This window comes from Dermacentor andersoni, chromosome 4 (assembly GCF_023375885.2).
Source record: "Dermacentor andersoni chromosome 4, qqDerAnde1_hic_scaffold, whole genome shotgun sequence".
Classification (NCBI taxonomy): Eukaryota; Metazoa; Arthropoda; class Arachnida; order Ixodida; family Ixodidae; genus Dermacentor; species Dermacentor andersoni.
In genome coordinates, this window is record NC_092817.1 from 198,600,213 (window position 1) to 198,628,133 (window position 27,921).

At 49.3% G+C, this 27,921-nt stretch overlaps 34 non-coding genes and 2 pseudogenes across 34 annotated transcripts; all 36 read right to left on the minus strand.

Annotated features, from left to right (window-relative positions):
• Positions 1-2,930: 2,930 nt before the first annotated feature.
• On the minus strand, positions 2,931-3,049 carry LOC140217993 (5S ribosomal RNA). The gene has a single exon (XR_011894455.1). It is a non-coding gene; the product is annotated as a 5S ribosomal RNA (ribosomal RNA).
• Positions 3,050-3,568: 519 nt separating this feature from the next.
• LOC140217994 (5S ribosomal RNA) lies at positions 3,569-3,687 on the minus strand. The gene has a single exon (XR_011894456.1). It is a non-coding gene; the product is annotated as a 5S ribosomal RNA (ribosomal RNA).
• A 516-nt stretch (positions 3,688-4,203) lies between these two features.
• Positions 4,204-4,322, minus strand: LOC140217995 (5S ribosomal RNA). The gene has a single exon (XR_011894457.1). It is a non-coding gene; the product is annotated as a 5S ribosomal RNA (ribosomal RNA).
• Positions 4,323-4,839: 517 nt separating this feature from the next.
• Positions 4,840-4,958, minus strand: LOC140217996 (5S ribosomal RNA). The gene has a single exon (XR_011894458.1). It is a non-coding gene; the product is annotated as a 5S ribosomal RNA (ribosomal RNA).
• Positions 4,959-5,476: 518 nt separating this feature from the next.
• On the minus strand, positions 5,477-5,595 carry LOC140217823 (5S ribosomal RNA; annotated as a pseudogene).
• A 518-nt stretch (positions 5,596-6,113) lies between these two features.
• On the minus strand, positions 6,114-6,232 carry LOC140217997 (5S ribosomal RNA). Its single transcript, XR_011894459.1, has one exon. It is a non-coding gene; the product is annotated as a 5S ribosomal RNA (ribosomal RNA).
• A 518-nt stretch (positions 6,233-6,750) lies between these two features.
• LOC140217998 (5S ribosomal RNA) lies at positions 6,751-6,869 on the minus strand. Its single transcript, XR_011894460.1, has one exon. It is a non-coding gene; the product is annotated as a 5S ribosomal RNA (ribosomal RNA).
• Positions 6,870-7,386: 517 nt separating this feature from the next.
• LOC140217999 (5S ribosomal RNA) lies at positions 7,387-7,505 on the minus strand. Its single transcript, XR_011894461.1, has one exon. It is a non-coding gene; the product is annotated as a 5S ribosomal RNA (ribosomal RNA).
• A 517-nt stretch (positions 7,506-8,022) lies between these two features.
• On the minus strand, positions 8,023-8,141 carry LOC140218000 (5S ribosomal RNA). The gene has a single exon (XR_011894462.1). It is a non-coding gene; the product is annotated as a 5S ribosomal RNA (ribosomal RNA).
• Positions 8,142-8,655: 514 nt separating this feature from the next.
• On the minus strand, positions 8,656-8,774 carry LOC140218001 (5S ribosomal RNA). Its single transcript, XR_011894463.1, has one exon. It is a non-coding gene; the product is annotated as a 5S ribosomal RNA (ribosomal RNA).
• Positions 8,775-9,292: 518 nt separating this feature from the next.
• On the minus strand, positions 9,293-9,411 carry LOC140217828 (5S ribosomal RNA). Its single transcript, XR_011894330.1, has one exon. It is a non-coding gene; the product is annotated as a 5S ribosomal RNA (ribosomal RNA).
• A 518-nt stretch (positions 9,412-9,929) lies between these two features.
• LOC140218002 (5S ribosomal RNA) lies at positions 9,930-10,048 on the minus strand. Its single transcript, XR_011894464.1, has one exon. It is a non-coding gene; the product is annotated as a 5S ribosomal RNA (ribosomal RNA).
• Positions 10,049-10,565: 517 nt separating this feature from the next.
• Positions 10,566-10,684, minus strand: LOC140218003 (5S ribosomal RNA). Its single transcript, XR_011894465.1, has one exon. It is a non-coding gene; the product is annotated as a 5S ribosomal RNA (ribosomal RNA).
• Positions 10,685-11,202: 518 nt separating this feature from the next.
• Positions 11,203-11,321, minus strand: LOC140218004 (5S ribosomal RNA). Its single transcript, XR_011894466.1, has one exon. It is a non-coding gene; the product is annotated as a 5S ribosomal RNA (ribosomal RNA).
• A 517-nt stretch (positions 11,322-11,838) lies between these two features.
• LOC140218005 (5S ribosomal RNA) lies at positions 11,839-11,957 on the minus strand. The gene has a single exon (XR_011894467.1). It is a non-coding gene; the product is annotated as a 5S ribosomal RNA (ribosomal RNA).
• A 516-nt stretch (positions 11,958-12,473) lies between these two features.
• Positions 12,474-12,592, minus strand: LOC140218006 (5S ribosomal RNA). Its single transcript, XR_011894468.1, has one exon. It is a non-coding gene; the product is annotated as a 5S ribosomal RNA (ribosomal RNA).
• Positions 12,593-13,110: 518 nt separating this feature from the next.
• LOC140218007 (5S ribosomal RNA) lies at positions 13,111-13,229 on the minus strand. The gene has a single exon (XR_011894469.1). It is a non-coding gene; the product is annotated as a 5S ribosomal RNA (ribosomal RNA).
• A 517-nt stretch (positions 13,230-13,746) lies between these two features.
• LOC140218008 (5S ribosomal RNA) lies at positions 13,747-13,865 on the minus strand. Its single transcript, XR_011894470.1, has one exon. It is a non-coding gene; the product is annotated as a 5S ribosomal RNA (ribosomal RNA).
• A 518-nt stretch (positions 13,866-14,383) lies between these two features.
• LOC140218009 (5S ribosomal RNA) lies at positions 14,384-14,502 on the minus strand. Its single transcript, XR_011894471.1, has one exon. It is a non-coding gene; the product is annotated as a 5S ribosomal RNA (ribosomal RNA).
• Positions 14,503-15,022: 520 nt separating this feature from the next.
• LOC140218010 (5S ribosomal RNA) lies at positions 15,023-15,141 on the minus strand. Its single transcript, XR_011894472.1, has one exon. It is a non-coding gene; the product is annotated as a 5S ribosomal RNA (ribosomal RNA).
• Positions 15,142-15,660: 519 nt separating this feature from the next.
• LOC140218011 (5S ribosomal RNA) lies at positions 15,661-15,779 on the minus strand. The gene has a single exon (XR_011894473.1). It is a non-coding gene; the product is annotated as a 5S ribosomal RNA (ribosomal RNA).
• A 518-nt stretch (positions 15,780-16,297) lies between these two features.
• LOC140218012 (5S ribosomal RNA) lies at positions 16,298-16,416 on the minus strand. The gene has a single exon (XR_011894474.1). It is a non-coding gene; the product is annotated as a 5S ribosomal RNA (ribosomal RNA).
• Positions 16,417-16,934: 518 nt separating this feature from the next.
• LOC140218013 (5S ribosomal RNA) lies at positions 16,935-17,053 on the minus strand. Its single transcript, XR_011894475.1, has one exon. It is a non-coding gene; the product is annotated as a 5S ribosomal RNA (ribosomal RNA).
• A 519-nt stretch (positions 17,054-17,572) lies between these two features.
• Positions 17,573-17,691, minus strand: LOC140218014 (5S ribosomal RNA). The gene has a single exon (XR_011894476.1). It is a non-coding gene; the product is annotated as a 5S ribosomal RNA (ribosomal RNA).
• Positions 17,692-18,209: 518 nt separating this feature from the next.
• On the minus strand, positions 18,210-18,328 carry LOC140218015 (5S ribosomal RNA). The gene has a single exon (XR_011894477.1). It is a non-coding gene; the product is annotated as a 5S ribosomal RNA (ribosomal RNA).
• A 517-nt stretch (positions 18,329-18,845) lies between these two features.
• LOC140218016 (5S ribosomal RNA) lies at positions 18,846-18,964 on the minus strand. Its single transcript, XR_011894478.1, has one exon. It is a non-coding gene; the product is annotated as a 5S ribosomal RNA (ribosomal RNA).
• Positions 18,965-19,481: 517 nt separating this feature from the next.
• Positions 19,482-19,600, minus strand: LOC140218017 (5S ribosomal RNA). The gene has a single exon (XR_011894479.1). It is a non-coding gene; the product is annotated as a 5S ribosomal RNA (ribosomal RNA).
• Positions 19,601-20,116: 516 nt separating this feature from the next.
• Positions 20,117-20,235, minus strand: LOC140218018 (5S ribosomal RNA). Its single transcript, XR_011894480.1, has one exon. It is a non-coding gene; the product is annotated as a 5S ribosomal RNA (ribosomal RNA).
• A 519-nt stretch (positions 20,236-20,754) lies between these two features.
• On the minus strand, positions 20,755-20,873 carry LOC140218019 (5S ribosomal RNA). Its single transcript, XR_011894481.1, has one exon. It is a non-coding gene; the product is annotated as a 5S ribosomal RNA (ribosomal RNA).
• Positions 20,874-21,389: 516 nt separating this feature from the next.
• On the minus strand, positions 21,390-21,508 carry LOC140218020 (5S ribosomal RNA). The gene has a single exon (XR_011894482.1). It is a non-coding gene; the product is annotated as a 5S ribosomal RNA (ribosomal RNA).
• A 517-nt stretch (positions 21,509-22,025) lies between these two features.
• LOC140218021 (5S ribosomal RNA) lies at positions 22,026-22,144 on the minus strand. The gene has a single exon (XR_011894483.1). It is a non-coding gene; the product is annotated as a 5S ribosomal RNA (ribosomal RNA).
• Positions 22,145-22,661: 517 nt separating this feature from the next.
• Positions 22,662-22,780, minus strand: LOC140218022 (5S ribosomal RNA). The gene has a single exon (XR_011894484.1). It is a non-coding gene; the product is annotated as a 5S ribosomal RNA (ribosomal RNA).
• A 518-nt stretch (positions 22,781-23,298) lies between these two features.
• LOC140218023 (5S ribosomal RNA) lies at positions 23,299-23,417 on the minus strand. Its single transcript, XR_011894485.1, has one exon. It is a non-coding gene; the product is annotated as a 5S ribosomal RNA (ribosomal RNA).
• Positions 23,418-23,936: 519 nt separating this feature from the next.
• On the minus strand, positions 23,937-24,055 carry LOC140218024 (5S ribosomal RNA). The gene has a single exon (XR_011894486.1). It is a non-coding gene; the product is annotated as a 5S ribosomal RNA (ribosomal RNA).
• A 516-nt stretch (positions 24,056-24,571) lies between these two features.
• On the minus strand, positions 24,572-24,690 carry LOC140218025 (5S ribosomal RNA). The gene has a single exon (XR_011894487.1). It is a non-coding gene; the product is annotated as a 5S ribosomal RNA (ribosomal RNA).
• A 517-nt stretch (positions 24,691-25,207) lies between these two features.
• LOC140217837 (5S ribosomal RNA) lies at positions 25,208-25,326 on the minus strand (annotated as a pseudogene).
• Between the last annotated feature and the right edge of the window lie 2,595 nt (positions 25,327-27,921).

Sequence of the window (27,921 nt, forward strand, 5' to 3'; positions counted from 1 at the left end):
CGATAACGCTCTTCATCGAAAACCTCGAGCTTTTTCTTAATAGCACGCATATCTTCTTGATAAGCTCCGGGTTGCATGCATTCGAGCGTCACAAATTTTTCCAGTAATGTTTTTAAATCCCTTTCTCTTGCCTTCTCTTCATATCGTAGTACGCTACTTCTTTCAATTGCCTTGATTTTAATAGTTTGTTTCGACAGCTCCCACTCCTCGCCCAATTTCATAGAACTGTCTTTTCCAAAAGAATTCAGAGCATTCACTACCGTCTCGTTAAAGGTATCATCCCGTAGGAGCTCAGCATTCATTTTCCACAGTTCCCAGACGAATTCGTTTCGTTCTTTTTTGCGGCCCACCCTGCATTTTACCAGGCAGTGGTCAGAAAAGGATACGGCAGTAACTGCATAGCACTGGCATTTTTCTACTAAATGATATGACAGGTAGATACGGTCTAATCGTGCATGACTTGTTCCCTGGAAGTGGGTGTACTTCACTTCTCGGTCAGCCCCGAAACACTGAGCGATATCCTCTAATGCAAATTCATGTATGATCTGCGCCATGATATCGCTGCTTTTGTCGTAAATTACGCGTCGCGTAGACCTGTCTTCGATGTTTAATACACAATTGAAGTCCCCAACACAGGCTATCATTTTGTGCACAGACAAGTGGTGCTTCAAGTTCAAAAAGAAATTTACCCTTTCTTGCACCGTATTAGGCGCATAAATACACAGCACGCGCCATTGGACATCGCAATAGCTGAAATCACAAACGACAAGTCGACCGGAAGAGCACGAGAAGTAACCGTCTATAACCAGGCCTGGAAGCTTCCTCACGAACAAGACACACCCCGCCGAAGTCCCTAAGGCGTGGCTCACTACCGTATAGTAGTTGTACGTGAACCTTTGCACCATGCTCCCGGTCTCCTCCTCGCCGTCTACCTTGGTTTCTTGCACTGCTAAAACGTCGAGGTCGTGGTCCACTAGCAGTCGATACACCTGACTCTGTTTCCTTTTGGCGGCCAGACCTCGAACGTTTAGCGTGCCGAGGCTAAGCGACGGGTTGGTAGCCATTACTGATTTAAACGGGAGGGGAGAAGGCCCGGAGCATGGTGCTCACCTTAACGTCTAGCTGACCGCTAGACGCCTCCGTGGCCATCCGGTGGCCGTCGTCCGAGGTCGTCCTTGGTCGGCTTCGGGGTTAGCCTACGGTCAGCCTCCAGGTTAGGCTTAGGCTTGAGGGTGGAGCGCCTGCCGGGTAGCGTCTTAGCGGGCGGCGCCTCGGAGTCACCGCTGGCCTTTCCGTCAACTTTCTCCTCCTGCTGCAGGGACCTCTTCACCGGTGCCGAGACGCTTTCGACGCGGGCGCTAGCAGGGGTCGCGTTGTCGTTTTCCGCTGCCTCCGTAGTATCAGTAGCCGGCTGGCGGCTCTCATTTTCTTTCTGGGTCACCCTGACGCTGATTAGTGCGGTTTCTGGCTCGTCGGGAGGAGGGACATTATTCGGTCCTCCTTTAGTCGGCGTCGTCGTCCCGCTCGCTTCTGCCACCGCATTGCCGCTTCCAGCTCCCTTGGCCGCATCCTCGGCCTCGGTCACGTCCATCATGTGGTCTGATGTCAACGGCTCGCTCTCCGCCGACCCCGCGGCTGCTGCGTATGAACGTACACAGTCCGTGTCGTTGTGTCCGAAAAGCCTGCACCGGGAGCAACGGGGAACCTTACATTCTCGACGAACGTGACCAGAGCCCCGGCAGCGCAGGCACTGCATGGGGCGACCTGGGGCTACGACCAGCGCAAGCTCGCCGGCGACGCGGATCTGATGGGGCAGGTCGTCGACTTTCAGTCCAGCCTTCAGCTGCAGCAGCACAGCTCGGGTCGTCGAGCCCTTGTCGGAAACGCCATCCACCCGCCAGCGCTCCCGGGTTACTTCCGTGACTTTGCCAAAGGAAGCCAGCGCAGTCTTTACGTCTTCATCATCCACACCATGAAGAAGCCAGTGAAGACGAAGCTTCACCTGCTGTTCTTTAGGGTCGATGACCAGGCAGCGACGCCCCTTGACCTGAAGCTCCTTCAGTGCAGCCAGCTTTTGGGCCATCTCGGCTGTCTTCATCGTCACCGCCCATACGTGGTTGATTTGGTACGCTCCAAGGGCGACGACGCCAGAGAGCATACCAAGAGCTTGAAGCGCGTCCCGAAAATCCTCTACGCGAAACGGGCGAACACGAGTGTCGCCGTGCAAAAAAACTGTGTTTAACACGATGCGTCCTGTAGGTAGGCGAGGCAAAATAATCTGGTAGTCCTTATCTTCCGATGTCGAAAGCCTGTTGCCGCGGCTAACAGCCGCATAAGCCGCTCCACTGGAGCTCATGATCCCGCGATCCGTTCAGCTCGGGAGCCGGAAGCAGAATGCATGGTATGGCCGATGGCAGGGATGCTATGTTTACGACTGCACCTGTATCGTGCTATGTGCATTCGCAACGTATTGCTACAGCACGCACGCGGCACTGTCTTTCCGTTGACAGTACAGGCACACGTCGTGTACGTGGATTGCTCCGTTTGTTGTGGTTAGTCGCTGCCGAGTCGAGCTCGCAATAAAACAAGAGGACGAGCGCAACGATGTGCGTCCGCTGCAGCCCACGTTTGGCGCTAGTAATGAGCCAAGTTATTGATTGTCACTGAGCTGGATACGGGTGTAATAGGTAAACGGTTAGCAGTTTGTGCGACTAAATTTTGCACCATTACTTATACCGGTTACCACCGTCACTGCGCGTACAATCGCCTAGCGGCTTGCATATTGTTTTTGCACTTCGACGTTGGCTCTACCAGTAGGCTGCGCCAGTTGAACGTAACAGTAAATAAAACCAACCACACGTGAGTGTAAAAAAAAGAAAAAAAATTAAGTCACAGAAGCACGCAATAAAAAAAAAAAGCAAAAAGAAGGGTGCCATCAGCACTCGGTGTTCCCAGGTGGTCTCCCTCCCAAGTACTGACCGAGCCCAATGCTGCTTAGCTTCGGGGATCGGACGAGAACCGGCGTATTCAGCATGGTATGGCCGATGGCAGGGATGCTATGTTTACGACTGCACCTGTATCGTGCTATGTGCATTCGCAACGTATTGCTACAGCACGCACGCGGCACTGTCTTTCCGTTGACAGTACAGGCACACGTCGTGTACGTGGATTGCTCCGTTTGTTGTGGTTAGTCGCTGCCGAGTCGAGCTCGCAATAAAACAAGAGGACGAGCGCAACGATGTGCGTCCGCTGCAGCCCACGTTTGGCGCTAGTAATGAGCCAAGTTATTGATTGTCACTGAGCTGGATACGGGTGTAATAGGTAAACGGTTAGCAGTTTGTGCGACTAAATTTTGCACCATTACTTATACCGGTTACCACCGTCACTGCGCGTACAATCGCCTAGCGGCTTGCATATTGTTTTTGCACTTCGACGTTGGCTCTACCAGTAGGCTGCGCCAGTTGAACGTAACAGTAAATAAAACCAACCACACGTGAGTGTAAAAAAAAGAAAAAAAATTAAGTCACAGAAGCACGCAATAAAAAAAAAAAAAAAGCAAAAAGAAGGGTGCCATCAGCACTCGGTGTTCCCAGGTGGTCTCCCTCCCAAGTACTGACCGAGCCCAATGCTGCTTAGCTTCGGGGATCGGACGAGAACCGGCGTATTCAGCATGGTATGGCCGATGGCAGGGATGCTATGTTTACGACTGCACCTGTATCGTGCTATGTGCATTCGCAACGTATTGCTACAGCACGCACGCGGCACTGTCTTTCCGTTGACAGTACAGGCACACGTCGTGTACGTGGATTGCTCCGTTTGTTGTGGTTAGTCGCTGCCGAGTCGAGCTCGCAATAAAACAAGAGGACGAGCGCAACGATGTGCGTCCGCTGCAGCCCACGTTTGGCGCTAGTAATGAGCCAAGTTATTGATTGTCACTGAGCTGGATACGGGTGTAATAGGTAAACGGTTAGCAGTTTGTGCGACTAAATTTTGCACCATTACTTATACCGGTTACCACCGTCACTGCGCGTACAATCGCCTAGCGGCTTGCATATTGTTTTTGCACTTCGACGTTGGCTCTACCAGTAGGCTGCGCCAGTTGAACGTAACAGTAAATAAAACCAACCACACGTGAGTGTAAAAAAAAGAAAAAAAATTAAGTCACAGAAGCACGCAATAAAAAAAAAAAAGCAAAAAGAAGGGTGCCATCAGCACTCGGTGTTCCCAGGTGGTCTCCCTCCCAAGTACTGACCGAGCCCAATGCTGCTTAGCTTCGGGGATCGGACGAGAACCGGCGTATTCAGCATGGTATGGCCGATGGCAGGGATGCTATGTTTACGACTGCACCTGTATCGTGCTATGTGCATTCGCAACGTATTGCTACAGCACGCACGCGGCACTGTCTTTCCGTTGACAGTACAGGCACACGTCGTGTACGTGGATTGCTCCGTTTGTTGTGGTTAGTCGCTGCCGAGTCGAGCTCGCAATAAAACAAGAGGACGAGCGCAACGATGTGCGTCCGCTGCAGCCCACGTTTGGCGCTAGTAATGAGCCAAGTTATTGATTGTCACTGAGCTGGATACGGGTGTAATAGGTAAACGGTTAGCAGTTTGTGCGACTAAATTTTGCACCATTACTTATACCGGTTACCACCGTCACTGCGCGTACAATCGCCTAGCGGCTTGCATATTGTTTTTGCACTTCGACGTTGGCTCTACCAGTAGGCTGCGCCAGTTGAACGTAACAGTAAATAAAACCAACCACACGTGAGTGTAAAAAAAAGAAAAAAAATTAAGTCACAGAAGCACGCAAAAAAAAAAAAAAAAGCAAAAAGAAGGGTGCCATCAGCACTCGGTGTTCCCAGGTGGTCTCCCTCCCAAGTACTGACCGAGCCCAATGCTGCTTAGCTTCGGGGATCGGACGAGAACCGGCGTATTCAGCATGGTATGGCCGATGGCAGGGATGCTATGTTTACGACTGCACCTGTATCGTGCTATGTGCATTCGCAACGTATTGCTACAGCACGCACGCGGCACTGTCTTTCCGTTGACAGTACAGGCACACGTCGTGTACGTGGATTGCTCCGTTTGTTGTGGTTAGTCGCTGCCGAGTCGAGCTCGCAATAAAACAAGAGGACGAGCGCAACGATGTGCGTCCGCTGCAGCCCACGTTTGGCGCTAGTAATGAGCCAAGTTATTGATTGTCACTGAGCTGGATACGGGTGTAATAGGTAAACGGTTAGCAGTTTGTGCGACTAAATTTTGCACCATTACTTATACCGGTTACCACCGTCACTGCGCGTACAATCGCCTAGCGGCTTGCATATTGTTTTTGCACTTCGACGTTGGCTCTACCAGTAGGCTGCGCCAGTTGAACGTAACAGTAAATAAAACCAACCACACGTGAGTGTAAAAAAAAGAAAAAAAAATTAAGTCACAGAAGCACGCAATAAAAAAAAAAAAAGCAAAAAGAAGGGTGCCATCAGCACTCGGTGTTCCCAGGTGGTCTCCCTCCCAAGTACTGACCGAGCCCAATGCTGCTTAGTTTCGGGGATCGGACGAGAACCGGCGTATTCAGCATGGTATGGCCGAAGACAGGGATGCTATGTTTACGACTGCACCTGTATCGTGCTATGTGCATTCGCAACGTATTGCTACAGCACGCACGCGGCACTGTCTTTCCGTTGACAGTACAGGCACACGTCGTGTACGTGGATTGCTCCGTTTGTTGTGGTTAGTCGCTGCCGAGTCGAGCTCGCAATAAAACAAGAGGACGAGCGCAACGATGTGCGTCCGCTGCAGCCCACGTTTGGCGCTAGTAATGAGCCAAGTTATTGATTGTCACTGAGCTGGATACGGGTGTAATAGGTAAACGGTTAGCAGTTTGTGCGACTAAATTTTGCACCATGACTTATACCGGTTACCACCGTCACTGCGCGTACAATCGCCTAGCGGCTTGCATATTGTTTTTGCACTTCGACGTTGGCTCTACCAGTAGGCTGCGCCAGTTGAACGTAACAGTAAATAAAACCAACCACACGTGAGTGTAAAAAAAAGAAAAAAAATTAAGTCACAGAAGCACGCAATAAAAAAAAAAAAAAGCAAAAAGAAGGGTGCCATCAGCACTCGGTGTTCCCAGGTGGTCTCCCTCCCAAGTACTGACCGAGCCCAATGCTGCTTAGCTTCGGGGATCGGACGAGAACCGGCGTATTCAGCATGGTATGGCCGATGGCAGGGATGCTATGTTTACGACTGCACCTGTATCGTGCTATGTGCATTCGCAACGTATTGCTACAGCACGCACGCGGCACTGTCTTTCCGTTGACAGTACAGGCACACGTCGTGTACGTGGATTGCTCCGTTTGTTGTGGTTAGTCGCTGCCGAGTCGAGCTCGCAATAAAACAAGAGGACGAGCGCAACGATGTGCGTCCGCTGCAGCCCACGTTTGGCGCTAGTAATGAGCCAAGTTATTGATTGTCACTGAGCTGGATACGGGTGTAATAGGTAAACGGTTAGCAGTTTGTGCGACTAAATTTTGCACCATTACTTATACCGGTTACCACCGTCACTGCGCGTACAATCGCCTAGCGGCTTGCATATTGTTTTTGCACTTCGACGTTGGCTCTACCAGTAGGCTGCGCCAGTTGAACGTAACAGTAAATAAAACCAACCACACGTGAGTGTAAAAAAAAGAAAAAAAATTAAGTCACAGAAGCACGCAATAAAAAAAAAAAAAAGCAAAAAGAAGGGTGCCATCAGCACTCGGTGTTCCCAGGTGGTCTCCCTCCCAAGTACTGACCGAGCCCAATGCTGCTTAGCTTCGGGGATCGGACGAGAACCGGCGTATTCAGCATGGTATGGCCGATGGCAGGGATGCTATGTTTACGACTGCACCTGTATCGTGCTATGTGCATTCGCAACGTATTGCTACAGCACGCACGCGGCACTGTCTTTCCGTTGACAGTACAGGCACACGTCGTGTACGTGGATTGCTCCGTTTGTTGTGGTTAGTCGCTGCCGAGTCGAGCTCGCAATAAAACAAGAGGACGAGCGCAACGATGTGCGTCCGCTGCAGCCCACGTTTGGCGCTAGTAATGAGCCAAGTTATTGATTGTCACTGAGCTGGATACGGGTGTAATAGGTAAACGGTTAGCAGTTTGTGCGACTAAATTTTGCACCATTACTTATACCGGTTACCACCGTCACTGCGCGTACAATCGCCTAGCGGCTTGCATATTGTTTTTGCACTTCGACGTTGGCTCTACCAGTAGGCTGCGCCAGTTGAACGTAACAGTAAATAAAACCAACCACACGTGAGTGTAAAAAAAAGAAAAAAAATTAAGTCACAGAAGCACGCAATAAAAAAAAAAAAAGCAAAAAGAAGGGTGCCATCAGCACTCGGTGTTCCCAGGTGGTCTCCCTCCCAAGTACTGACCGAGCCCAATGCTGCTTAGCTTCGGGGATCGGACGAGAACCGGCGTATTCAGCATGGTATGGCCGATGGCAGGGATGCTATGTTTACGACTGCACCTGTATCGTGCTATGTGCATTCGCAACGTATTGCTACAGCACGCACGCGGCACTGTCTTTCCGTTGACAGTACAGGCACACGTCGTGTACGTGGATTGCTCCGTTTGTTGTGGTTAGTCGCTGCCGAGTCGAGCTCGCAATAAAACAAGAGGACGAGCGCAACGATGTGCGTCCGCTGCAGCCCACGTTTGGCGCTAGTAATGAGCCAAGTTATTGATTGTCACTGAGCTGGATACGGGTGTAATAGGTAAACGGTTAGCAGTTTGTGCGACTAAATTTTGCACCATTACTTATACCGGTTACCACCGTCACTGCGCGTACAATCGCCTAGCGGCTTGCATATTGTTTTTGCACTTCGACGTTGGCTCTACCAGTAGGCTGCGCCAGTTGAACGTAACAGTAAATAAAACCAACCACACGTGAGTGTAAAAAAAAGAAAAAAAATTAAGTCACAGAAGCACGCAATAAAAAAAAAAAAAGCAAAAAGAAGGGTGCCATCAGCACTCGGTGTTCCCAGGTGGTCTCCCTCCCAAGTACTGACCGAGCCCAATGCTGCTTAGCTTCGGGGATCGGACGAGAACCGGCGTATTCAGCATGGTATGGCCGATGGCAGGGATGCTATGTTTACGACTGCACCTGTATCGTGCTATGTGCATTCGCAACGTATTGCTACAGCACGCACGCGGCACTGTCTTTCCGTTGACAGTACAGGCACACGTCGTGTACGTGGATTGCTCCGTTTGTTGTGGTTAGTCGCTGCCGAGTCGAGCTCGCAATAAAACAAGAGGACGAGCGCAACGATGTGCGTCCGCTGCAGCCCACGTTTGGCGCTAGTAATGAGCCAAGTTATTGATTGTCACTGAGCTGGATACGGGTGTAATAGGTAAACGGTTAGCAGTTTGTGCGACTAAATTTTGCACCATTACTTATACCGGTTACCACCGTCACTGCGCGTACAATCGCCTAGCGGCTTGCATATTGTTTTTGCACTTCGACGTTGGCTCTACCAGTAGGCTGCGCCAGTTGAACGTAACAGTAAATAAAACCAACCACACGTGAGTGTAAAAAAAAGAAAAAAAATTAAGTCACAGAAGCACGCAATAAAAAAAAAAGCAAAAAGAAGGGTGCCATCAGCACTCGGTGTTCCCAGGTGGTCTCCCTCCCAAGTACTGACCGAGCCCAATGCTGCTTAGCTTCGGGGATCGGACGAGAACCGGCGTATTCAGCATGGTATGGCCGATGGCAGGGATGCTATGTTTACGACTGCACCTGTATCGTGCTATGTGCATTCGCAACGTATTGCTACAGCACGCACGCGGCACTGTCTTTCCGTTGACAGTACAGGCACACGTCGTGTACGTGGATTGCTCCGTTTGTTGTGGTTAGTCGCTGCCGAGTCGAGCTCGCAATAAAACAAGAGGACGAGCGCAACGATGTGCGTCCGCTGCAGCCCACGTTTGGCGCTAGTAATGAGCCAAGTTATTGATTGTCACTGAGCTGGATACGGGTGTAATAGGTAAACGGTTAGCAGTTTGTGCGACTAAATTTTGCACCATTACTTATACCGTTTACCACCGTCACTGCGCGTACAATCGCCTAGCGGCTTGCATATTGTTTTTGCACTTCGACGTTGGCTCTACCAGTAGGCTGCGCCAGTTGAACGTAACAGTAAATAAAACCAACCACACGTGAGTGTAAAAAAAAGAAAAAAAATTAAGTCACAGAAGCACACAATAAAAAAAAAAAAAAGCAAAAAGAAGGGTGCCATCAGCACTCGGTGTTCCCAGGTGGTCTCCCTCCCAAGTACTGACCAAGCCCAATGCTGCTTAGCTTCGGGGATCGGACGAGAACCGGCGTATTCAGCATGGTATGGCCGATGGCAGGGATGCTATGTTTACGACTGCACCTGTATCGTGCTATGTGCATTCGCAACGTATTGCTACAGCACGCACGCGGCACTGTCTTTCCGTTGACAGTACAGGCACACGTCGTGTACGTGGATTGCTCCGTTTGTTGTGGTTAGTCGCTGCCGAGTCGAGCTCGCAATAAAACAAGAGGACGAGCGCAACGATGTGCGTCCGCTGCAGCCCACGTTTGGCGCTAGTAATGAGCCAAGTTATTGATTGTCACTGAGCTGGATACGGGTGTAATAGGTAAACGGTTAGCAGTTTGTGCGACTAAATTTTGCACCATTACTTATACCGGTTACCACCGTCACTGCGCGTACAATCGCCTAGCGGCTTGCATATTGTTTTTGCACTTCGACGTTGGCTCTACCAGTAGGCTGCGCCAGTTGAACGTAACAGTAAATAAAACCAACCACACGTGAGTGTAAAAAAAAGAAAAAAAATTAAGTCACAGAAGCACGCAATAAAAAAAAAAAAAAGCAAAAAGAAGGGTGCCATCAGCACTCGGTGTTCCCAGGTGGTCTCCCTCCCAAGTACTGACCGAGCCCAATGCTGCTTAGCTTCGGGGATCGGACGAGAACCGGCGTATTCAGCATGGTATGGCCGATGGCAGGGATGCTATGTTTACGACTGCACCTGTATCGTGCTATGTGCATTCGCAACGTATTGCTACAGCACGCACGCGGCACTGTCTTTCCGTTGACAGTACAGGCACACGTCGTGTACGTGGATTGCTCCGTTTGTTGTGGTTAGTCGCTGCCGAGTCGAGCTCGCAATAAAACAAGAGGACGAGCGCAACGATGTGCGTCCGCTGCAGCCCACGTTTGGCGCTAGTAATGAGCCAAGTTATTGATTGTCACTGAGCTGGATACGGGTGTAATAGGTAAACGGTTAGCAGTTTGTGCGACTAAATTTTGCACCATTACTTATACCGGTTACCACCGTCACTGCGCGTACAATCGCCTAGCGGCTTGCATATTGTTTTTGCACTTCGACGTTGGCTCTACCAGTAGGCTGCGCCAGTTGAACGTAACAGTAAATAAAACCAACCACACGTGAGTGTAAAAAAAAGAAAAAAAATTAAGTCACAGAAGCACGCAATAAAAAAAAAAAAAGCAAAAAGAAGGGTGCCATCAGCACTCGGTGTTCCCAGGTGGTCTCCCTCCCAAGTACTGACCGAGCCCAATGCTGCTTAGCTTCGGGGATCGGACGAGAACCGGCGTATTCAGCATGGTATGGCCGATGGCAGGGATGCTATGTTTACGACTGCACCTGTATCGTGCTATGTGCATTCGCAACGTATTGCTACAGCACGCACGCGGCACTGTCTTTCCGTTGACAGTACAGGCACACGTCGTGTACGTGGATTGCTCCGTTTGTTGTGGTTAGTCGCTGCCGAGTCGAGCTCGCAATAAAACAAGAGGACGAGCGCAACGATGTGCGTCCGCTGCAGCCCACGTTTGGCGCTAGTAATGAGCCAAGTTATTGATTGTCACTGAGCTGGATACGGGTGTAATAGGTAAACGGTTAGCAGTTTGTGCGACTAAATTTTGCACCATTACTTATACCGGTTACCACCGTCACTGCGCGTACAATCGCCTAGCGGCTTGCATATTGTTTTTGCACTTCGACGTTGGCTCTACCAGTAGGCTGCGCCAGTTGAACGTAACAGTAAATAAAACCAACCACACGTGAGTGTAAAAAAAAGAAAAAAAATTAAGTCACAGAAGCACGCAATAAAAAAAAAAAAAAGCAAAAAGAAGGGTGCCATCAGCACTCGGTGTTCCCAGGTGGTCTCCCTCCCAAGTACTGACCGAGCCCAATGCTGCTTAGCTTCGGGGATCGGACGAGAACCGGCGTATTCAGCATGGTATGGCCGATGGCAGGGATGCTATGTTTACGACTGCACCTGTATCGTGCTATGTGCATTCGCAACGTATTGCTACAGCACGCACGCGGCACTGTCTTTCCGTTGACAGTACAGGCACACGTCGTGTACGTGGATTGCTCCGTTTGTTGTGGTTAGTCGCTGCCGAGTCGAGCTCGCAATAAAACAAGAGGACGAGCGCAACGATGTGCGTCCGCTGCAGCCCACGTTTGGCGCTAGTAATGAGCCAAGTTATTGATTGTCACTGAGCTGGATACGGGTGTAATAGGTAAACGGTTAGCAGTTTGTGCGACTAAATTTTGCACCATTACTTATACCGGTTACCACCGTCACTGCGCGTACAATCGCCTAGCGGCTTGCATATTGTTTTTGCACTTCGACGTTGGCTCTACCAGTAGGCTGCGCCAGTTGAACGTAACAGTAAATAAAACCAACCACACGTGAGTGTAAAAAAAAGAAAAAAAATTAAGTCACAGAAGCACGCAATAAAAAAAAAAAAAGCAAAAAGAAGGGTGCCATCAGCACTCGGTGTTCCCAGGTGGTCTCCCTCCCAAGTACTGACCGAGCCCAATGCTGCTTAGCTTCGGGGATCGGACGAGAACCGGCGTATTCAGCATGGTATGGCCGATGGCAGGGATGCTATGTTTACGACTGCACCTGTATCGTGCTATGTGCATTCGCAACGTATTGCTACAGCACGCACGCGGCACTGTCTTTCCGTTGACAGTACAGGCACACGTCGTGTACGTGGATTGCTCCGTTTGTTGTGGTTAGTCGCTGCCGAGTCGAGCTCGCAATAAAACAAGAGGACGAGCGCAACGATGTGCGTCCGCTGCAGCCCACGTTTGGCGCTAGTAATGAGCCAAGTTATTGATTGTCACTGAGCTGGATACGGGTGTAATAGGTAAACGGTTAGCAGTTTGTGCGACTAAATTTTGCACCATTACTTATACCGGTTACCACCGTCACTGCGCGTACAATCGCCTAGCGGCTTGCATATTGTTTTTGCACTTCGACGTTGGCTCTACCAGTAGGCTGCGCCAGTTGAACGTAACAGTAAATAAAACCAACCACACGTGAGTGTAAAAAAAAGAAAAAAAATTAAGTCACAGAAGCACGCAATAAAAAAAAAAAAGCAAAAAGAAGGGTGCCATCAGCACTCGGTGTTCCCAGGTGGTCTCCCTCCCAAGTACTGACCGAGCCCAATGCTGCTTAGCTTCGGGGATCGGACGAGAACCGGCGTATTCAGCATGGTATGGCCGATGGCAGGGATGCTATGTTTACGACTGCACCTGTATCGTGCTATGTGCATTCGCAACGTATTGCTACAGCACGCACGCGGCACTGTCTTTCCGTTGACAGTACAGGCACACGTCGTGTACGTGGATTGCTCCGTTTGTTGTGGTTAGTCGCTGCCGAGTCGAGCTCGCAATAAAACAAGAGGACGAGCGCAACGATGTGCGTCCGCTGCAGCCCACGTTTGGCGCTAGTAATGAGCCAAGTTATTGATTGTCACTGAGCTGGATACGGGTGTAATAGGTAAACGGTTAGCAGTTTGTGCGACTAAATTTTGCACCATTACTTATACCGGTTACCACCGTCACTGCGCGTACAATCGCCTAGCGGCTTGCATATTGTTTTTGCACTTCGACGTTGGCTCTACCAGTAGGCTGCGCCAGTTGAACGTAACAGTAAATAAAACCAACCACACGTGAGTGTAAAAAAAAGAAAAAAAAATTAAGTCACAGAAGCACGCAATAAAAAAAAAAAAAGCAAAAAGAAGGGTGCCATCAGCACTCGGTGTTCCCAGGTGGTCTCCCTCCCAAGTACTGACCGAGCCCAATGCTGCTTAGCTTCGGGGATCGGACGAGAACCGGCGTATTCAGCATGGTATGGCCGATGGCAGGGATGCTATGTTTACGACTGCACCTGTATCGTGCTATGTGCATTCGCAACGTATTGCTACAGCACGCACGCGGCACTGTCTTTCCGTTGACAGTACAGGCACACGTCGTGTACGTGGATTGCTCCGTTTGTTGTGGTTAGTCGCTGCCGAGTCGAGCTCGCAATAAAACAAGAGGACGAGCGCAACGATGTGCGTCCGCTGCAGCCCACGTTTGGCGCTAGTAATGAGCCAAGTTATTGATTGTCACTGAGCTGGATACGGGTGTAATAGGTAAACGGTTAGCAGTTTGTGCGACTAAATTTTGCACCATTACTTATACCGGTTACCACCGTCACTGCGCGTACAATCGCCTAGCGGCTTGCATATTGTTTTTGCACTTCGACGTTGGCTCTACCAGTAGGCTGCGCCAGTTGAACATAACAGTAAATAAAACCAACCACACGTGAGTGTAAAAAAAAGAAAAAAAATTAAGTCACAGAAGCACGCAATAAAAAAAAAAAAAGCAAAAAGAAGGGTGCCATCAGCACTCGGTGTTCCCAGGTGGTCTCCCTCCCAAGTACTGACCGAGCCCAATGCTGCTTAGCTTCGGGGATCGGACGAGAACCGGCGTATTCAGCATGGTATGGCCGATGGCAGGGATGCTATGTTTACGACTGCACCTGTATCGTGCTATGTGCATTCGCAACGTATTGCTACAGCACGCACGCGGCACTGTCTTTCCGTTGACAGTACAGGCACACGTCGTGTACGTGGATTGCTCCGTTTGTTGTGGTTAGTCGCTGCCGAGTCGAGCTCGCAATAAAACAAGAGGACGAGCGCAACGATGTGCGTCCGCTGCAGCCCACGTTTGGCGCTAGTAATGAGCCAAGTTATTGATTGTCACTGAGCTGGATACGGGTGTAATAGGTAAACGGTTAGCAGTTTGTGCGACTAAATTTTGCACCATTACTTATACCGGTTACCACCGTCACTGCGCGTACAATCGCCTAGCGGCTTGCATATTGTTTTTGCACTTCGACGTTGGCTCTACCAGTAGGCTGCGCCAGTTGAACGTAACAGTAAATAAAACCAACCACACGTGAGTGTAAAAAAAAGAAAAAAAATTAAGTCACAGAAGCACGCAATAAAAAAAAAAAAAAGCAAAAAGAAGGGTGCCATCAGCACTCGGTGTTCCCAGGTGGTCTCCCTCCCAAGTACTGACCGAGCCCAATGCTGCTTAGCTTCGGGGATCGGACGAGAACCGGCGTATTCAGCATGGTATGGCCGATGGCAGGGATGCTATGTTTACGACTGCACCTGTATCGTGCTATGTGCATTCGCAACGTATTGCTACAGCACGCACGCGGCACTGTCTTTCCGTTGACAGTACAGGCACACGTCGTGTACGTGGATTGCTCCGTTTGTTGTGGTTAGTCGCTGCCGAGTCGAGCTCGCAATAAAACAAGAGGACGAGCGCAACGATGTGCGTCCGCTGCAGCCCACGTTTGGCGCTAGTAATGAGCCAAGTTATTGATTGTCACTGAGCTGGATACGGGTGTAATAGGTAAACGGTTAGCAGTTTGTGCGACTAAATTTTGCACCATTACTTATACCGGTTACCACCGTCACTGCGCGTACAATCGCCTAGCGGCTTGCATATTGTTTTTGCACTTCGACGTTGGCTCTACCAGTAGGCTGCGCCAGTTGAACGTAACAGTAAATAAAACCAACCACACGTGAGTGTAAAAAAAAGAAAAAAAATTAAGTCACAGAAGCACGCAATAAAAAAAAAAAAAAAAGCAAAAAGAAGGGTGCCATCAGCACTCGGTGTTCCCAGGTGGTCTCCCTCCCAAGTACTGACCGAGCCCAATGCTGCTTAGCTTCGGGGATCGGACGAGAACCGGCGTATTCAGCATGGTATGGCCGATGGCAGGGATGCTATGTTTACGACTGCACCTGTATCGTGCTATGTGCATTCGCAACGTATTGCTACAGCACGCACGCGGCACTGTCTTTCCGTTGACAGTACAGGCACACGTCGTGTACGTGGATTGCTCCGTTTGTTGTGGTTAGTCGCTGCCGAGTCGAGCTCGCAATAAAACAAGAGGACGAGCGCAACGATGTGCGTCCGCTGCAGCCCACGTTTGGCGCTAGTAATGAGCCAAGTTATTGATTGTCACTGAGCTGGATACGGGTGTAATAGGTAAACGGTTAGCAGTTTGTGCGACTAAATTTTGCACCATTACTTATACCGGTTACCACCGTCACTGCGCGTACAATCGCCTAGCGGCTTGCATATTGTTTTTGCACTTCGACGTTGGCTCTACCAGTAGGCTGCGCCAGTTGAACGTAACAGTAAATAAAACCAACCACACGTGAGTGTAAAAAAAAGAAAAAAAATTAAGTCACAGAAGCACGCAATAAAAAAAAAAAAAAAGCAAAAAGAAGGGTGCCATCAGCACTCGGTGTTCCCAGGTGGTCTCCCTCCCAAGTACTGACCGAGCCCAATGCTGCTTAGCTTCGGGGATCGGACGAGAACCGGCGTATTCAGCATGGTATGGCCGATGGCAGGGATGCTATGTTTACGACTGCACCTGTATCGTGCTATGTGCATTCGCAACGTATTGCTACAGCACGCACGCGGCACTGTCTTTCCGTTGACAGTACAGGCACACGTCGTGTACGTGGATTGCTCCGTTTGTTGTGGTTAGTCGCTGCCGAGTCGAGCTCGCAATAAAACAAGAGGACGAGCGCAACGATGTGCGTCCGCTGCAGCCCACGTTTGGCGCTAGTAATGAGCCAAGTTATTGATTGTCACTGAGCTGGATACGGGTGTAATAGGTAAACGGTTAGCAGTTTGTGCGACTAAATTTTGCACCATTACTTATACCGGTTACCACCGTCACTGCGCGTACAATCGCCTAGCGGCTTGCATATTGTTTTTGCACTTCGACGTTGGCTCTACCAGTAGGCTGCGCCAGTTGAACGTAACAGTAAATAAAACCAACCACACGTGAGTGTAAAAAAAAGAAAAAAAATTAAGTCACAGAAGCACGCAATAAAAAAAAAAAAAAGCAAAAAGAAGGGTGCCATCAGCACTCGGTGTTCCCAGGTGGTCTCCCTCCCAAGTACTGACCGAGCCCAATGCTGCTTAGCTTCGGGGATCGGACGAGAACCGGCGTATTCAGCATGGTATGGCCGATGGCAGGGATGCTATGTTTACGACTGCACCTGTATCGTGCTATGTGCATTCGCAACGTATTGCTACAGCACGCACGCGGCACTGTCTTTCCGTTGACAGTACAGGCACCCGTCGTGTACGTGGATTGCTCCGTTTGTTGTGGTTAGTCGCTGCCGAGTCGAGCTCGCAATAAAACAAGAGGACGAGCGCAACGATGTGCGTCCGCTGCAGCCCACGTTTGGCGCTAGTAATGAGCCAAGTTATTGATTGTCACTGAGCTGGATACGGGTGTAATAGGTAAACGGTTAGCAGTTTGTGCGACTAAATTTTGCACCATTACTTATACCGGTTACCACCGTCACTGCGCGTACAATCGCCTAGCGGCTTGCATATTGTTTTTGCACTTCGACGTTGGCTCTACCAGTAGGCTGCGCCAGTTGAACGTAACAGTAAATAAAACCAACCACACGTGAGTGTAAAAAAAAGAAAAAAAATTAAGTCACAGAAGCACGCAATAAAAAAAAAAAAAAGCAAAAAGAAGGGTGCCATCAGCACTCGGTGTTCCCAGGTGGTCTCCCTCCCAAGTACTGACCGAGCCCAATGCTGCTTAGCTTCGGGGATCGGACGAGAACCGGCGTATTCAGCATGGTATGGCCGATGGCAGGGATGCTATGTTTACGACTGCACCTGTATCGTGCTATGTGCATTCGCAACGTATTGCTACAGCACGCACGCGGCACTGTCTTTCCGTTGACAGTACAGGCACACGTCGTGTACGTGGATTGCTCCGTTTGTTGTGGTTAGTCGCTGCCGAGTCGAGCTCGCAATAAAACAAGAGGACGAGCGCAACGATGTGCGTCCGCTGCAGCCCACGTTTGGCGCTAGTAATGAGCCAAGTTATTGATTGTCACTGAGCTGGATACGGGTGTAATAGGTAAACGGTTAGCAGTTTGTGCGACTAAATTTTGCACCATTACTTATACCGGTTACCACCGTCACTGCGCGTACAATCGCCTAGCGGCTTGCATATTGTTTTTGCACTTCGACGTTGGCTCTACCAGTAGGCTGCGCCAGTTGAACGTAACAGTAAATAAAACCAACCACACGTGAGTGTAAAAAAAAGAAAAAAAATTAAGTCACAGAAGCACGCAATAAAAAAAAAAAAAAAGCAAAAAGAAGGGTGCCATCAGCACTCGGTGTTCCCAGGTGGTCTCCCTCCCAAGTACTGACCGAGCCCAATGCTGCTTAGCTTCGGGGATCGGACGAGAACCGGCGTATTCAGCATGGTATGGCCGATGGCAGGGATGCTATGTTTACGACTGCACCTGTATCGTGCTATGTGCATTCGCAACGTATTGCTACAGCACGCACGCGGCACTGTCTTTCCGTTGACAGTACAGGCACACGTCGTGTACGTGGATTGCTCCGTTTGTTGTGGTTAGTCGCTGCCGAGTCGAGCTCGCAATAAAACAAGAGGACGAGCGCAACGATGTGCGTCCGCTGCAGCCCACGTTTGGCGCTAGTAATGAGCCAAGTTATTGATTGTCACTGAGCTGGATACGGGTGTAATAGGTAAACGGTTAGCAGTTTGTGCGACTAAATTTTGCACCATTACTTATACCGGTTACCACCGTCACTGCGCGTACAATCGCCTAGCGGCTTGCATATTGTTTTTGCACTTCGACGTTGGCTCTACCAGTAGGCTGCGCCAGTTGAACGTAACAGTAAATAAAACCAACCACACGTGAGTGTAAAAAAAAGAAAAAAAATTAAGTCACAGAAGCACGCAATAAAAAAAAAAAAAAGCAAAAAGAAGGGTGCCATCAGCACTCGGTGTTCCCAGGTGGTCTCCCTCCCAAGTACTGACCGAGCCCAATGCTGCTTAGCTTCGGGGATCGGACGAGAACCGGCGTATTCAGCATGGTATGGCCGATGGCAGGGATGCTATGTTTACGACTGCACCTGTATCGTGCTATGTGCATTCGCAACGTATTGCTACAGCACGCACGCGGCACTGTCTTTCCGTTGACAGTACAGGCACACGTCGTGTACGTGGATTGCTCCGTTTGTTGTGGTTAGTCGCTGCCGAGTCGAGCTCGCAATAAAACAAGAGGACGAGCGCAACGATGTGCGTCCGCTGCAGCCCACGTTTGGCGCTAGTAATGAGCCAAGTTATTGATTGTCACTGAGCTGGATACGGGTGTAATAGGTAAACGGTTAGCAGTTTGTGCGACTAAATTTTGCACCATTACTTATACCGGTTACCACCGTCACTGCGCGTACAATCGCCTAGCGGCTTGCATATTGTTTTTGCACTTCGACGTTGGCTCTACCAGTAGGCTGCGCCAGTTGAACGTAACAGTAAATAAAACCAACCACACGTGAGTGTAAAAAAAAGAAAAAAAATTAAGTCACAGAAGCACGCAATAAAAAAAAAAAAAGCAAAAAGAAGGGTGCCATCAGCACTCGGTGTTCCCAGGTGGTCTCCCTCCCAAGTACTGACCGAGCCCAATGCTGCTTAGCTTCGGGGATCGGACGAGAACCGGCGTATTCAGCATGGTATGGCCGATGGCAGGGATGCTATGTTTACGACTGCACCTGTATCGTGCTATGTGCATTCGCAACGTATTGCTACAGCACGCACGCGGCACTGTCTTTCCGTTGACAGTACAGGCACACGTCGTGTACGTGGATTGCTCCGTTTGTTGTGGTTAGTCGCTGCCGAGTCGAGCTCGCAATAAAACAAGAGGACGAGCGCAACGATGTGCGTCCGCTGCAGCCCACGTTTGGCGCTAGTAATGAGCCAAGTTATTGATTGTCACTGAGCTGGATACGGGTGTAATAGGTAAACGGTTAGCAGTTTGTGCGACTAAATTTTGCACCATTACTTATACCGGTTACCACCGTCACTGCGCGTACAATCGCCTAGCGGCTTGCATATTGTTTTTGCACTTCGACGTTGGCTCTACCAGTAGGCTGCGCCAGTTGAACGTAACAGTAAATAAAACCAACCACACGTGAGTGTAAAAAAAAGAAAAAAAATTAAGTCACAGAAGCACGCAATAAAAAAAAAAAAAGCAAAAAGAAGGGTGCCATCAGCACTCGGTGTTCCCAGGTGGTCTCCCTCCCAAGTACTGACCGAGCCCAATGCTGCTTAGCTTCGGGGATCGGACGAGAACCGGCGTATTCAGCATGGTATGGCCGATGGCAGGGATGCTATGTTTACGACTGCACCTGTATCGTGCTATGTGCATTCGCAACGTATTGCTACAGCACGCACGCGGCACTGTCTTTCCGTTGACAGTACAGGCACACGTCGTGTACGTGGATTGCTCCGTTTGTTGTGGTTAGTCGCTGCCGAGTCGAGCTCGCAATAAAACAAGAGGACGAGCGCAACGATGTGCGTCCGCTGCAGCCCACGTTTGGCGCTAGTAATGAGCCAAGTTATTGATTGTCACTGAGCTGGATACGGGTGTAATAGGTAAACGGTTAGCAGTTTGTGCGACTAAATTTTGCACCATTACTTATACCGGTTACCACCGTCACTGCGCGTACAATCGCCTAGCGGCTTGCATATTGTTTTTGCACTTCGACGTTGGCTCTACCAGTAGGCTGCGCCAGTTGAACGTAACAGTAAATAAAACCAACCACACGTGAGTGTAAAAAAAAGAAAAAAAATTAAGTCACAGAAGCACGCAATAAAAAAAAAAAAGCAAAAAGAAGGGTGCCATCAGCACTCGGTGTTCCCAGGTGGTCTCCCTCCCAAGTACTGACCGAGCCCAATGCTGCTTAGCTTCGGGGATCGGACGAGAACCGGCGTATTCAGCATGGTATGGCCGATGGCAGGGATGCTATGTTTACGACTGCACCTGTATCGTGCTATGTGCATTCGCAACGTATTGCTACAGCACGCACGCGGCACTGTCTTTCCGTTGACAGTACAGGCACACGTCGTGTACGTGGATTGCTCCGTTTGTTGTGGTTAGTCGCTGCCGAGTCGAGCTCGCAATAAAACAAGAGGACGAGCGCAACGATGTGCGTCCGCTGCAGCCCACGTTTGGCGCTAGTAATGAGCCAAGTTATTGATTGTCACTGAGCTGGATACGGGTGTAATAGGTAAACGGTTAGCAGTTTGTGCGACTAAATTTTGCACCATTACTTATACCGGTTACCACCGTCACTGCGCGTACAATCGCCTAGCGGCTTGCATATTGTTTTTGCACTTCGACGTTGGCTCTACCAGTAGGCTGCGCCAGTTGAACGTAACAGTAAATAAAACCAACCACACGTGAGTGTAAAAAAAAGAAAAAAAAATTAAGTCACAGAAGCACGCAATAAAAAAAAAAAAAAGCAAAAAGAAGGGTGCCATCAGCACTCGGTGTTCCCAGGTGGTCTCCCTCCCAAGTACTGACCGAGCCCAATGCTGCTTAGCTTCGGGGATCGGACGAGAACCGGCGTATTCAGCATGGTATGGCCGATGGCAGGGATGCTATGTTTACGACTGCACCTGTATCGTGCTATGTGCATTCGCAACGTATTGCTACAGCACGCACGCGGCACTGTCTTTCCGTTGACAGTACAGGCACACGTCGTGTACGTGGATTGCTCCGTTTGTTGTGGTTAGTCGCTGCCGAGTCGAGCTCGCAATAAAACAAGAGGACGAGCGCAACGATGTGCGTCCGCTGCAGCCCACGTTTGGCGCTAGTAATGAGCCAAGTTATTGATTGTCACTGAGCTGGATACGGGTGTAATAGGTAAACGGTTAGCAGTTTGTGCGACTAAATTTTGCACCATTACTTATACCGGTTACCACCGTCACTGCGCGTACAATCGCCTAGCGGCTTGCATATTGTTTTTGCACTTCGACGTTGGCTCTACCAGTAGGCTGCGCCAGTTGAACGTAACAGTAAATAAAACCAACCACACGTGAGTGTAAAAAAAAGAAAAAAAATTAAGTCACAGAAGCACGCAATAAAAAAAAAAAAGCAAAAAGAAGGGTGCCATCAGCACTCGGTGTTCCCAGGTGGTCTCCCTCCCAAGTACTGACCGAGCCCAATGCTGCTTAGCTTCGGGGATCGGACGAGAACCGGCGTATTCAGCATGGTATGGCCGATGGCAGGGATGCTATGTTTACGACTGCACCTGTATCGTGCTATGTGCATTCGCAACGTATTGCTACAGCACGCACGCGGCACTGTCTTTCCGTTGACAGTACAGGCACACGTCGTGTACGTGGATTGCTCCGTTTGTTGTGGTTAGTCGCTGCCGAGTCGAGCTCGCAATAAAACAAGAGGACGAGCGCAACGATGTGCGTCCGCTGCAGCCCACGTTTGGCGCTAGTAATGAGCCAAGTTATTGATTGTCACTGAGCTGGATACGGGTGTAATAGGTAAACGGTTAGCAGTTTGTGCGACTAAATTTTGCACCATTACTTATACCGGTTACCACCGTCACTGCGCGTACAATCGCCTAGCGGCTTGCATATTGTTTTTGCACTTCGACGTTGGCTCTACCAGTAGGCTGCGCCAGTTGAACGTAACAGTAAATAAAACCAACCACACGTGAGTGTAAAAAAAAGAAAAAAAATTAAGTCACAGAAGCACGCAATAAAAAAAAAAAAAGCAAAAAGAAGGGTGCCATCAGCACTCGGTGTTCCCAGGTGGTCTCCCTCCCAAGTACTGACCGAGCCCAATGCTGCTTAGCTTCGGGGATCGGACGAGAACCGGCGTATTCAGCATGGTATGGCCGATGGCAGGGATGCTATGTTTACGACTGCACCTGTATCGTGCTATGTGCATTCGCAACGTATTGCTACAGCACGCACGCGGCACTGTCTTTCCGTTGACAGTACAGGCACACGTCGTGTACGTGGATTGCTCCGTTTGTTGTGGTTAGTCGCTGCCGAGTCGAGCTCGCAATAAAACAAGAGGACGAGCGCAACGATGTGCGTCCGCTGCAGCCCACGTTTGGCGCTAGTAATGAGCCAAGTTATTGATTGTCACTGAGCTGGATACGGGTGTAATAGGTAAACGGTTAGCAGTTTGTGCGACTAAATTTTGCACCATTACTTATACCGGTTACCACCGTCACTGCGCGTACAATCGCCTAGCGGCTTGCATATTGTTTTTGCACTTCGACGTTGGCTCTACCAGTAGGCTGCGCCAGTTGAACGTAACAGTAAATAAAACCAACCACACGTGAGTGTAAAAAAAAGAAAAAAAATTAAGTCACAGAAGCACGCAATAAAAAAAAAAAAAGCAAAAAGAAGGGTGCCATCAGCACTCGGTGTTCCCAGGTGGTCTCCCTCCCAAGTACTGACCGAGCCCAATGCTGCTTAGCTTCGGGGATCGGACGAGAACCGGCGTATTCAGCATGGTATGGCCGATGGCAGGGATGCTATGTTTACGACTGCACCTGTATCGTGCTATGTGCATTCGCAACGTATTGCTACAGCACGCACGCGGCACTGTCTTTCCGTTGACAGCACAGGCACACGTCGTGTACGTGGATTGCTCCGTTTGTTGTGGTTAGTCGCTGCCGAGTCGAGCTCGCAATAAAACAAGAGGACGAGCGCAACGATGTGCGTCCGCTGCAGCCCACGTTTGGCGCTAGTAATGAGCCAAGTTATTGATTGTCACTGAGCTGGATACGGGTGTAATAGGTAAACGGTTAGCAGTTTGTGCGACTAAATTTTGCACCATTACTTATACCGGTTACCACCGTCACTGCGCGTACAATCGCCTAGCGGCTTGCATATTGTTTTTGCACTTCGACGTTGGCTCTACCAGTAGGCTGCGCCAGTTGAACGTAACAGTAAATAAAACCAACCACACGTGAGTGTAAAAAAAAGAAAAAAAATTAAGTCACAGAAGCACGCAATAAAAAAAAAAAAAAGCAAAAAGAAGGGTGCCATCAGCACTCGGTGTTCCCAGGTGGTCTCCCTCCCAAGTACTGACCGAGCCCAATGCTGCTTAGCTTCGGGGATCGGACGAGAACCGGCGTATTCAGCATGGTATGGCCGATGGCAGGGATGCTATGTTTACGACTGCACCTGTATCGTGCTATGTGCATTCGCAACGTATTGCTACAGCACGCACGCGGCACTGTCTTTCCGTTGACAGTACAGGCACACGTCGTGTACGTGGATTGCTCCGTTTGTTGTGGTTAGTCGCTGCCGAGTCGAGCTCGCAATAAAACAAGAGGACGAGCGCAACGATGTGCGTCCGCTGCAGCCCACGTTTGGCGCTAGTAATGAGCCAAGTTATTGATTGTCACTGAGCTGGATACGGGTGTAATAGGTAAACGGTTAGCAGTTTGTGCGACTAAATTTTGCACCATTACTTATACCGGTTACCACCGTCACTGCGCGTACAATCGCCTAGCGGCTTGCATATTGTTTTTGCACTTCGACGTTGGCTCTACCAGTAGGCTGCGCCAGTTGAACGTAACAGTAAATAAAACCAACCACACGTGAGTGTAAAAAAAAGAAAAAAAATTAAGTCACAGAAGCACGCAATAAAAAAAAAAAAAAAGCAAAAAGAAGGGTGCCATCAGCACTCGGTGTTCCCAGGTGGTCTCCCTCCCAAGTACTGACCGAGCCCAATGCTGCTTAGCTTCGGGGATCGGACGAGAACCGGCGTATTCAGCATGGTATGGCCGATGGCAGGGATGCTATGTTTACGACTGCACCTGTATCGTGCTATGTGCATTCGCAACGTATTGCTACAGCACGCACGCGGCACTGTCTTTCCGTTGACAGTACAGGCACACGTCGTGTACGTGGATTGCTCCGTTTGTTGTGGTTAGTCGCTGCCGAGTCGAGCTCGCAATAAAACAAGAGGACGAGCGCAACGATGTGCGTCCGCTGCAGCCCACGTTTGGCGCTAGTAATGAGCCAAGTTATTGATTGTCACTGAGCTGGATACGGGTGTAATAGGTAAACGGTTAGCAGTTTGTGCGACTAAATTTTGCACCATTACTTATACCGGTTACCACCGTCACTGCGCGTACAATCGCCTAGCGGCTTGCATATTGTTTTTGCACTTCGACGTTGGCTCTACCAGTAGGCTGCGCCAGTTGAACGTAACAGTAAATAAAACCAACCACACGTGAGTGTAAAAAAAAGAAAAAAAATTAAGTCACAGAAGCACGCAATAAAAAAAAAAAAGCAAAAAGAAGGGTGCCATCAGCACTCGGTGTTCCCAGGTGGTCTCCCTCCCAAGTACTGACCGAGCCCAATGCTGCTTAGCTTCGGGGATCGGACGAGAACCGGCGTATTCAGCATGGTATGGCCGATGGCAGGGATGCTATGTTTACGACTGCACCTGTATCGTGCTATGTGCATTCGCAACGTATTGCTACAGCACGCACGCGGCACTGTCTTTCCGTTGACAGTACAGGCACACGTCGTGTACGTGGATTGCTCCGTTTGTTGTGGTTAGTCGCTGCCGAGTCGAGCTCGCAATAAAACAAGAGGACGAGCGCAACGATGTGCGTCCGCTGCAGCCCACGTTTGGCGCTAGTAATGAGCCAAGTTATTGATTGTCACTGAGCTGGATACGGGTGTAATAGGTAAACGGTTAGCAGTTTGTGCGACTAAATTTTGCACCATTACTTATACCGGTTACCACCGTCACTGCGCGTACAATCGCCTAGCGGCTTGCATATTGTTTTTGCACTTCGACGTTGGCTCTACCAGTAGGCTGCGCCAGTTGAACGTAACAGTAAATAAAACCAACCACACGTGAGTGTAAAAAAAAGAAAAAAAATTAAGTCACAGAAGCACGCAATAAAAAAAAAAAAAGCAAAAAGAAGGGTGCCATCAGCACTCGGTGTTCCCAGGTGGTCTCCCTCCCAAGTACTGACCGAGCCCAATGCTGCTTAGCTTCGGGGATCGGACGAGAACCGGCGTATTCAGCATGGTATGGCCGATTTTTTTTTTTTTTTTTTTTTTTTTATTGCCAATCCTCGACATGTCACCACAACACACATTCCTTAAATGATATACACAGAAACGAAAGAAAAAGACAAAAAGGAAATAATGAATACAAAAACGGAACAAGAAACAGTAATATACACATTCGTTGCCGTCCGCTACTGTGGCATGACATTGTCGTATTAAAATTCCTTGAGCGCTGTCAGGGGTTCAACCCTCGGCAGCCACTCAGGAACAGGCTGTTGCAACTTCTGCACTTCTACATATTTTTGCATACATTCTCGAAAGTATAAACGCGCCGGTCGGGCATCCGGGTCACAATGGTAGCCCGCCATTCTTGCGCGCCATAAACAGTGGAGGCCTGTTAGCATGATAAGGTCGTACGGGAATCCTTCGTCATCATTAACTGCCAGAAACCTGATTCCGTGTGGATCTATCGGTAACTTCTTTTTCAAAGTCCTTTGCAACACGTCCCAGAAGAAAACCCCCTCCCAACAGTGGATGAAGACATGATCTATGCTTTCCGGTTTTTTACAAATGAGGCAGTGGGTTCCCCACGGCATGTAGAACCCACGTTGTTCCAGGAAAATTTTAACAGATAAGGTACCGGTATGTAATTTAAAGAAGAAAGATTTCGTGGCTGGTTGAACTGGCATCATCTTCACCCTTTTCAAGACGTCTAGGCCTGGGCCTCCACTGTACGCGGCTCTGTACATGGGTACAAGCAATACACTATCACACAAATCACGGTATAACTTTTTCCGTTTTGCATTCCACAAATATTCACTTGAAAAACGAACACGCAAAAAAGAAACACTATCAACTATTTCCCGAAAGAACCCACGGACAGATCCTGGCATTATTTCGGTACCTACTACAAACTCGGGAAGTGATCTTGAAAGCCTCATTTGGATCACCGTGCGCAGAAATGGGTCGTTTGTATCTCGAAAGAAGAAGAATCTATTCACCAGTTGACGCAAGAAAAGGTGCGCCAACCCCAGACCACCATCCTTCACGCGTCGGAAGAGATTATCTCGGCTGCATCGCTCCCAGCTCGATGCCCACACGAATACAGCGAACACGCGGTGCAGTTTCTGCACATTAATCCGAGAGCACTGTAGGACCTGCATCACGTACCAGATCTTTGTCACGAGAAACGTGTTGCACGCTGTAGCTCGCGCGAACATGGACAAGTGAACGGCGTTCCATCGGTCGGCTTTTTCTTTTACTTCTTTTGTTCGCTCCTTCCAGTATTCGCTACTGTCCTTGTAGGCATCAAGGGGTGCGCCAAGGTACTTAACTGGCGTCGTGACCCAGGTTACGTTGGAAAAGTGGTCTGGTGTGGACGCCCATTCCCCGTGCCAAAACCCCAAACATTTCTGCCAGTTCACGAAGCTATTAGTGGCATTACCAAACTGTCTGACGATACTCACTGCGTTCAATACACTTTGCGTATCTTTACAACATACAGCCACATCGTCAGCATATGCCAATAACTTCACCTCTGCTGCTTGGAGGCAAAATCCCTTAATGTATTCATTTTCAATGATGGCCTGACATAGCGTTTCTATGTAAACACAAAACAGGAGTGGGCTGAGTGGACAACCCTGGCGAACGGAGCGCTTCACGTTAATGGGGGCCCCCAGCATTTGATTAATTATAAGTCTCGTATAGCAACTCCGGTACGCCATGGTCACCCCCTCAGTGATTATGTGGCCAAAATTAACATGTTGAAGGATGGTGAGCAATATCTCGTGAGAAACACAGTCAAATGCTTTCTCCAAGTCTAGCTGGAGGATCGCAACTGCCTCACACATGGCATCACAACACTCCAGCACACACTTCAACTTATGAATGTTAGTAAAGATGGTTCTTCCGCGAATTCCACACGTCTGGTGTGGGCCGACTACATCCTTAATGACTGACTGCATACGCCGTGCCAACACCTTCATCAATATTTTGTAGTCGCAATTAGTAAGCGCAATGGGTCTGTATGATGAAAGTTGCTTGAGCTTTTCGGTGTCTTCTGTTTTCGGTATTAGTACGGTATGGGACTGGCCAAAGGATGGTGGAAGTATTTTCAGTTCGTATGCTTCGTTGTAAACGGCGGTTAAGATATGAGCTAGGTGGCCTTTAAAAGATTTGTACCAGGCGGCACAAAGACCGTCTGGACCTGGCGACTTGCCAGGATTCAGGTCTTCGATGGCCTTCATCACTTCATGTTCTGTTAATGGTCGTTCTAAGGTTTCTTTAACTTCAGACGACAGCTGTGGCATTCGTTGCAAAAATAAATTATTGAAATCGTGCATGTTGACAGGCCTGAATGCAAAAAGTTTTTTGTAATGCTCAAGGAACGCATGCCCTATGTTATTGTTATCGGTTAATACCACCCCTTCATATTCAATGGCCTCAATCTGCTTACGTCTGGAATGTTTTTTTTCTAGTCCCATCGCTCTTTTCGTTGGCGTTTCCCCGCATGTTAGTCTTTCTGCTCTAGCACGCACGAGTGCGCCTCGATAGCGTTCTTCGTCGAACACTTCGAGCTTTTTCTTAACAGCGCGCATATCGTCTTGATAAGCGCCCGGTTGCTTGCAT